Consider the following 8,311-nt stretch of genomic DNA (forward strand, 5'->3'; position numbering starts at 1 on the left):
TTAAGGTTAGGAAAAAGATCATTTATGGGCTTAAAATAAAGTTTCTTACGTTAGTAAAGTGGCCAACGTAATAACTCAACAGCCTGGTGTGTCTCATACAGACACTAAAGACTGTCTTGTGCGTCATTATCAGACCAAATGTAGTATTCAATGACCTGGCAATAAGAACATTCTGTTACAATATGTAATTTCAAAAATTATAAGAACATATACAGAGATTAGAGAAGCTCTATTGAAGCTCCTGTAAACCAAATAAAAATGGTTCAAAGAAGGATTTTCTCATTTTTCTCATTCTCATACTGTGGCATTGAAATGTGCAAGTACAGAGTGCTCTCACCCAACACATCCACGAGTTCAATTTTATGGAGACATTAATGACAAAAAAGAGCGGGGTACAGCCAGATCTGATAGAAGACACACACACAAACACACACAGAGTGATCCAGGGAGGGAGCAGCAGGATTGGCCAGTGTACACTGCCGGGTCTCAGCAGGGTTTCTATGTAAATATCAGTGTGCTGTTTCAACAGATGTAATCAGCCTTTAGCGGGAGATCATTGTGTCCTCTCCCTAAAACCAGTCTCATCCTGGGCTCTTACAGATAGCATCGATTCTGCCCTTTTTTCTGGGTTTTTATGTCAACCATTACCCTGACTTCAGCACATTCACCGGAGTGCTTGAGTGTGTACACATTACTCACAGAGTCTATCGCTTCTCATCCTCGTTTCTTGTTCATTGTGTCTTTTCTTCAGCCCATCTCGTTACTGTTTTCTCTCTAGTACGCACACTCTTTGCTTTTCTGCCTTCCGTCCTCTTCCCATCTTGGCCTCATGAGAACATGATCATGCCTTCATTGCCTGTTAAAACACAGTCATGCATAAAAATGAGTTGTTTTAACGCCTGCCTTCTCTTCTTGCCTGTTTGCCATTTTGCAATGCTACATCTTCCCTTGATCACATTTACCCAGTGTCTGTCTGTGCAAACACAGCCTCCACAAACAGTAGATCTGCATATCTCCACAAAAGGAGCCCTCCCTAGTTGCCAGAGACAGATGATGACAGAAAAAGGAGAAATTTTGATGGTAAGTGCAAAGGATAGACAGATAGTATTGTCGAGAAAAATGAGAAATAGCAAGGGAACTGGGAGTGGGGGGGAGTTGAGCTTATGAGTCAAGATAAGGAGGGAGAGAATATGATGATGGATGACATGGGGAGATTGACAGAGAAGTGCGTTGGGGAAAAAAGTAGCAGGGAGAGATTGTACATACAAAGTGGAAATATGAAGTGTTGGAGATAAATAGAGTTTTCAGAGGAGAGGAGTGAAAAGAAAATGGTTTGAATTAAGTGAAAACAAACCAATGGCTAACACGATCTGATCCTTGAATTCTTGGGGTTGTTCTTGTAAGCAGGCGCTGCCGTGGATGAGAAACGTCCCCTGTGGTGTGTTGGGTTGTGCTTTTGTATGTCTCAGTGGGCATCCTGTCCCTTTTTCTGTTGAGTAATCTCCGTACATTCCAGTCTTCTCTGAGCATGGACACATGAGGAGATAGAAATGTTCCGAACATCTTACGAAAAAATAAAATCCAAAACAAAACACCACAAATGAAATTAGAAATTAGTACAGAATGGAGCGGGGCGGACATTTGTAGATTATGAGACAACAGGGCTCACGGCACAGACATGCAAAAGGGCCTACTACCTCTCCTACATAGAAGCAAGCCACGCAGATGTCGTTCAGTGTCTCTTTGAAGTCGATACACATTTCTCTGTCACTTTGTAATTGTTTTGGTCTTTTTGTAGTATTTTTTTTCCGTGGTTGTTTTGCACCTGTTTGTAATCATTTTGCATCTCTTTGTAGTCATCTCGTGTCTCTTTGTAGTAATATAGCCTCTTTTTAGTTGCTTTGTGTACCTTTGTACTCATTTTGAGTCTCTATGTGGTTGTTTTGCACCTGTTTGTAGTCATCTCATGTCTCTTTGTAGTAATAGTCTCTTTGTAGTTGCTTTGTGTATCTTTGTACTAATTTTGTGCCTTTTTGTATTTTCTTTTGTTTTAGTTTACCTATTTGTCGTCGTTTTACATCTCTTTGTAGTAATCTTGTGTCTCTTTGTAGTAATAAAGTCTCTTTGTGGTTTATGATGTTTTGTAGCTGGAGGCCAAGGGGTCGCCTCAAACTTTGGACCACTGGCACTGTAGCCTGTTCAGTAATCCATCCATGGGGCTAGAATGCATTAAATCTGATAGAGACACCACTTTAATCTGAATAATGGCAACTGAATGCAATATTTTAATATGCATTAATTTACAGTAGCTTATGTAGTCACTGATATCTCATTAGAGATATCTAGATCTAGACTCATCAAATATGAGCACTGCACTGAATCAAACACTGACCTTCTTTTCTCTCCTACCATGCTATCCCAATAATATCTTTCTGTTTCTCTCAATGGCAGCCTGTACCCCACTGGCAGTGGCGTCTCCTCATTCCTGTGCCAACTTCATCCAATTACGATGTTCATTTGCCTGCATGCTGCTCTCATATAAATATTTCACCTCATCTATTTGTCATATGTCTTAGAGGATAAATTAACCACTCTTTTCCCCTGCCTCTTGCCGTGAGAACTCATAAACTCGTGACAAAAATGAAAGTCTCACATGACTTCTTATGACCAATTCTCATGCCAGTAATTGTTTGCTGCGCATTAATATGTATATAATCATTAAAATCATGGTGGTAAGTTCTATGTCCTGTGCTAGAAAAATAATAGAGTTGGTGGATAATGTTTTTCTGAGAGCAACCTTGACAGTGACCTTGGTATTATAACACATTTAAAAACATTGAAACAGACCACAAGTCTTCTCTGAATTTTAATGCATTCGAATGATCCAGAGTCAACTAACCTCAACTCGCTTCATGTTTTATGTGGTTCTATGGCGCATCTGCATCCAGATTGGCAGCATCTCCCTCCACGTGGACTTTGGAAACAGTGGGAGGCCACGTCTCTGTGTGGTTCTCAGCCCCCTATGAGGAGACCTTCATTATTTTCCCACTGCCACTTTAGAATATCCACACATTCCTTAAACATTCCTCAGCCCTCCCCTGTACAGAAGCACTTTATCACATTACTCCTCCTCACACTTCTCCAATTTGTTTTTAATGAGCGAGACTGCGTAAAAAGTGTAATACATCAGTGCTGACTCAGTTTGATCACCAGACACAAATACAGTAAGTGACTATGTGAGGACTAATTCTTACCACTGATATAAACTGCCAGCTTTCACAAGCAGTTATTTTTCTATTTTAAACCACCCACTTCTGAAAGCTGCCCAGCTTTAGTGCTGGCTTGGTTTTGTCTGAATCCCTTTCCCTCGCCCCTCTCTGATCAGAGTGAAACTGCTAATAGGGAATTGCCATTTAGACGGATGGTTCTCTCAGCACTCCCTTCATATAGCGTTGTAAACTGGATTGTAAAACAAATCTAGCCTGTAAATCTGTCGGCTGAGAAACTGTCTGTCTTTGGTTGGGTTTATATGAAGTTGTGTGTGTACATTTCCCGCAACCGTAAGTGGAAAAACGATGTGCTCATTGATGTAAAGGACCCTCTTGAGTAGTGCATCATTTATAGTAGCAAATGTAAGGTGTGCTTAGCATGTAACTTTGTCACAATCAATAATACATGTTTTACAAGGTGCCTATAGAGAGAGGCTTTTTCCTAGGGACATTAGAAAGGACTGGAATTATTATACAAAAATTAAATAGTGTAAACTCTGGACAAAGTCTCCAACATGCACATTTAAATAACATTTGGATTCATTTTATATCTTTAACAGATTAAACACTTCTCATTTTAGTGTTTTAAATCAATTTACAAATTGGAGTCTTTGGAGACTTTTTTCCTCTAATAAGAATATCAAAGTGCTATTGCTGTTTCTGTTTAATGGGCATCTCCCCCTTCACATCCAATAACAATGGCAATAACTCTGATCAAGACTTCTGCCTGTTGCAATGCATTGGTCATAAAGAGCCGTGTAAAATAGGCATATTAATATAGCACATTCCTACAATATGCCTTGGCTTATTTTTGATGTAGGCTTGTATTTTATATAGGCCTACACACCATAAAGTTGGAATAATTTAGTTTTCAGACATAATCCTCTGTTAATTGTGGTTTCATTTTCATTGTGGTATGTTAGAAGGGATTGATTGACAAAGTTTTGAGAAGATATACACTTCTGTCAATAATAAATGACATTGTCACAATCATTTCATGGAAAGAGGTAAAAAAAAAATACTTTATTCCAACTTCATGTGCGACCCTGTATTTTGAGACCATAATCCACACATAGTACTAGCATGACCCCTTCACAAGATGCAACAAGCAAAAAAGCAACTCACTTCACTGATAAACAATTGAAAAACAGGATTATGAACATTAAAACATTACTCTGTTACCATTAGAATCAATTATTAATACACCATCCATCTGTGATTCCAGCACACTTATCTTATAATTAACTTATAATACAGGAGTCACCATGTTGCTCTCCGATCAGGAGTTTGATGGACGACTGACAACAGCATGTTAGCGTGCTGCAGGGATTATAGGTTAGGAGGAAATTTGATTTAACTCCAAAGTTGTCATACCGGTGTTTATCGTGTCTTCTTAGTTGGCATGCTAACATTAGCGACTGGTTAGCTTACATTCAGCCACGCATCTGCGCACACAACGTCCGGTGTTGTGAAGACTATTTTCCTCCGACCCGTCCGGAACTAACGTCAAACTACCTGTTGGTGCAGTACTTCCAAACACCGTAACCTGACTGCTGGTTAAAACCACAATGTCTGTTTTTTCTGTGTCTACACATTGAAAAGCTTACCGAATAGGTGATGTGAGGATGTGGCTCTGTACTTGTTACACAAATGCGTTGTTTAATTTATTTAATAAGTTACTTTTTGAATGGGTAGGCTATTTTTAAAAATGTTTCAAGTAGCTTGACTTAAACTGGACCACTGGTTATGTCAATTTCATGTATAAAATATATTGCATTTCCAGTTAAATACATTTAAAACTTTGAAGAAATACAGTATTAGATCTATTTCTGATATTTTTTGTGTGGATTTTTTTAAACTGACCTAGCAACAAAGAAATGTTTACAAAAAATAGCTTTTCATTGCTTATACAGCATGCCCCTATGTAGCAGTAGGCTCTATGTATGAAAGTCTCATTATATTATAAATGATCTGCTGCAAGGCAATTAAAGTATTTGAAATAACAGGTGGTGATGTAGCCTATGAACCTTATCCTTGAGGTAAGCTACATTATCATTTTAGTGTAGTTGTTAATATACTGTATGTGTATGGTAATGTCTACATTCACATGGTATCTGACTATCTTCATCCATTGGAGGGGTCTATTGCTGACGATCAATCAATCCAACAATCGACTTACCTTCAGATCAGTCTACATATTTATCCAACAGATGTATGCACCATGCATTTGGCACAAAAAGTCATGCACATGCAAAAAAAACAAAGAATCATGGCTTATGACATAAAGAGAATTGCTGGATGGGGGTGAGTTGTCATTAGAATGTATTGTTTCTTAATAAGGCTTTGCAGAGGGGCCTGAACATTAGTCACCATGAAAGTCTGCCTGTTAGGAAAACAGATTAACTATGTCGCCACATGACAATGGCCAGCCGGAGAGAAATGTGGCCGGGAGCATGAGACCCCATTCCAATTAGACTGGTGGGGTCTGCATTAGTGTGTGTGTGTGTGTGTGTGTGTGTGGTATGAGGCGTGATTGAAGAGTTTAAGAAGGAGTTTGTGTGTGTGTGTGTGTGTGTGTCTGTCTGTCACACATGTTCAAGGCTGGCCAGCATCTCATGTTGAATTCTCTGTCAGGCTTACTCTGTTTGGCATGCTACAGGCATCCTCCTTCCTCATGTCCCGGAGATGGATGAGCACCAGTGTGAATGTTCCATGGCTCCCTTGGGTGCCATTCCACCTTTCCAACTCTCTCTCCCTCTCTTTCTATCTCTATCAGGATGGAACAGAATTCACACACTCTCCTGTATGACTATAATATTAGTTGCTTTCTGTCTTTTTAAAAAAAAAATCTACTTCCCTTTGTCCTGTTAGGTTTTTGCATATGTCCACTGAATACCTGATTTAAGCGTGTCGTATTTGCATGAATGTTAACTTATTAATTTGTTGGTGAATATGTGTGTGGGCATGTTGTCCACGTGTGTGTGTGACCCAGGATGAATGAGGGTGCTGGGAGACAGGAGCATCATTGATTGGCTCTGATTACGGATTCAGAGAGGCCTGCTGCTGTCGGATTCTGCAGGTCATGAGAGAGGGGAAATCAATGTTGCAGGGCCACTAGGCCTTCACCCTCATACATATAACACACAATATCCTCCTGTCCTCATACCAGACGGGATTTGGATTACATTAATGACACTGACAACACATTGCTGGTTGAGTTGACTGCTGTTGTGCCAACAAAAATCTGCTGCATTTTTCACTGTTGACCTGGCATTAAACCTGGAGGAGAGATGACTCTAAACTGGCATACTTGTGTGTATTGTATCTCTCCAGTGGCTGATAGTTTTGTATTGGATAATGTGGGGTAAGCATGGGGGTTGTGGTTGGGGTCAAAGTAGCCAGCTTCTGAAAATGTGAGTATATTTCCCATTCAAATTGGTTTACATGTTAGGCAATGAGCTTGTTAGCTGTATTTCTTGTACTATGATGTACAACATAGTTAATCTGTTTTTCTAACAGGTAGACTTTCATGGTGACTAATTTTCAGGACCCCCTAGTAACCTAATTAAGAAACAATACATTGTATTGACGACCCCTCCTCATCCAGCAATTCTGTTTATTTCATTGTCCAGGAAATAACTTCCATTGCATCATAAACATCGATTTGGCATCACGGCAGGTGTGATCCCATCACAAGAAGAGGACCTCTTGCTTTATCAGGTTTTACATGATCTCCGTTGCATTTTTTTTGGCAAAAGCTACACAAATTAAAAAGTGTGATCCATTGCATATAATTGAGTGTTTTTGCGTAGGTTTACAAGTGAAATGCCATTGCAGTAATGGCACGTATTTACTTCTGCCAAGAAGCTTCATTAGTCTGCACAATAGAAGGAGCTGGCAAATGAGAACACAGTGATGCTCTATAAGTAGTGTCCATATGTTGTGTTGTCATTGCGAGTGTGGTACCCCCAACAGGGCTTATGTAACGTTTTCTATCTTGCTCTATCCAAGATGTGTTATCTCTTCTCTCTCATCTGCTTGAGTGATGGTCAGGGACACATGTGAGCAGAGCCCCAGTCTGACTGCCCACCCACCTTCCCTTGTGTGATTTTGACAGTGAGTGGTGGGCAGCAGAGTCCAGAAAACGTCCTCACCTTTTGGTGTCCTCAGAGTGGTTAGAAAAGGGTCCATGCCAAATGCCCAGTGCTCTGGCTTGTGGTGTGTGAAGGTTTATGCCTGCCTCTATTTTTCTTTCATAACAGGCAGAATACATTTGGATTCTTGTGGGATCTTAGATTATTGCACAGCTGAATGGCTGTTCTGCATTATTGCGTTCATATTCGGTGCTGTTCATACTCATCCAGAATTACTTGCCAGAGGGAGCTGTCTGCTGAGTGCAGAATGACTTGTGCAATCTTAAACTTTCACAATCATTGGTATGCATGAATATTTTGCACATGCGTGTTGTTTGATGTATTTCAGTCTTTAATCAGGAACCAACTGTTGTGTATTGCCCCACAATAGTTTTCTAGACAGAAAATAACAACAAATTCACAGTAGCTGACAGGAAGGTAACACCTCCTAGCACTGTTTACCTGCCCTCTGCCAGCAGTACAGTGCATGATGGGAAACAGAACTGACAAGTGAGGCCAATCAGCGAGTAGGAGGAATCAAGCAAAAGTTCTTGTTAGAGATTTGATCTCTGTCAGTGTTGCTGAGGCTTTTTTTGATGGTCTGTCATGTCGAAAATTTGTTTAATTGGGCTCAATTAGTCAGCTCAAGAGCTCATTGAGCATAATGCTAATTGGTCAACGGAGAAGGGTGACAGAGGGAGAATTGGCAGTGACAGCTTGTGTTAGCCTGTTGTGAGGGCATAGGGAGCTCTGCGCAGAGGGGAATGGATACAGTTGACGACTTGAAACTCAAGACGGAGAGCTGTGGTTAACAGCAGCCGCAGGTCCCCCTTTCGTTTCCCTTCTACCTCACCCAATTGTTCATCTTTGAAAAGCTATTTCCAGCACCTCCCTTCTCCTAGTTCTAGC

This window comes from Centropristis striata, chromosome 11, assembly GCF_030273125.1.
Source record: "Centropristis striata isolate RG_2023a ecotype Rhode Island chromosome 11, C.striata_1.0, whole genome shotgun sequence".
NCBI classification, from domain to species: domain Eukaryota; kingdom Metazoa; phylum Chordata; class Actinopteri; order Perciformes; family Serranidae; genus Centropristis; species Centropristis striata.